A 1,152-nucleotide genomic window follows, 5' to 3' on the forward strand; every position below is an offset into this window, starting at 1 on the left:
CTCGCACGGGACGGGGCAGCTGACGTTGCTACGGAAGGGAAATGTAACGTCACTAGACACAAACGCCTGCGTCACACGGGACGAGCTGGTTAACGTGATTTTGCGATCTCAGCGCTCTCCATCAGCAGCTGTCGGCTGTATCTGGCTGGCAAACCACACAGTCTGTTTATGGAAACGGACGCACATAAAACTGCTACGTTAGCCCTATTAAAGAGCACATTTCCTCCTTTCTTCATATGCTAGTTATGTCGTTCTGTCTGTAAAAACTTGTAAACCCCATCCATATCCCCTGGTGAACCCAGTGATACCGACCGGCCGCCATGCCATCCTCAGACCACAGGCGTCAACGGATGCGGATATGGAGGGGCATGTGGTCAGCACACTGCTCTCCCGCCCGTATGTCAGTTTCCGAGATCGGAGCCGCTACTTCTCAATCAAGTAGCTCCTCTGTTTGCCTGACTAGGACCGGGTGCACCCCGCTTGCCAACAGCGCTAGGCAGGCCGGATAGTGACCCATCCAAGTGCTAGCCAAGCCCGGCAGCACTTAACTTCGGTGATCAGATTGGAACCGGTGTTACCACTGCGGCAAGGCCGTTGGCATATCCATGAAGTGTTATAAGACGAAAAGTAATATCCCATATCCAGTAAGTTAGGATATCTAAAAAGTTAAAAATACCCGTTCCTGGCACAGCGAGTGCGCTTATATTTACTTGATATCGACTACTACAGAAAATATTTTTATTAAATTAATAAGAAACTCTCACAATCTTTTATAAAACGTGGCAGCGAATAAAAAAACTAAATACATTAAGATGCGAATTTGTTGAAAATTACTTCGTAGATAGACACCTTTATCTATTATGCTATGCTGAATCTGTGTAACGTATTATCTTGTATTTTATACTACAATCTCCTGAAGGTTTTAATCACCAATCTGTTATTAACTGACATTTAGTTACAAAAAATCATATCAATAAAAATCATTTTTTGAGTTTTCAATGTAGTGCAGACTTAAAATAACATACTTTCATAAACGCAAGTTGTAATACGAAAATAACTGAAAAAGAAAATTCTTTAACCAGCAATGTGACATCTCCGACCATTTCATTACAACAAATTGCACCAATAACGAGGCGTTTTAGATAGATTCTC

General features: G+C 42.6%; 1 pseudogene; it reads right to left on the reverse strand.

Annotated features, from left to right (window-relative positions):
* Positions 1-481: 481 nt before the first annotated feature.
* On the reverse strand, positions 482-599 carry LOC124724115 (annotated as a pseudogene).
* Positions 600-1,152: the final 553 nt, after the last annotated feature.

Source organism: Schistocerca piceifrons, chromosome 1 (genome assembly GCF_021461385.2).
Source record: "Schistocerca piceifrons isolate TAMUIC-IGC-003096 chromosome 1, iqSchPice1.1, whole genome shotgun sequence".
In the NCBI taxonomy this organism is placed as follows: Eukaryota; Metazoa; Arthropoda; class Insecta; order Orthoptera; family Acrididae; genus Schistocerca; species Schistocerca piceifrons.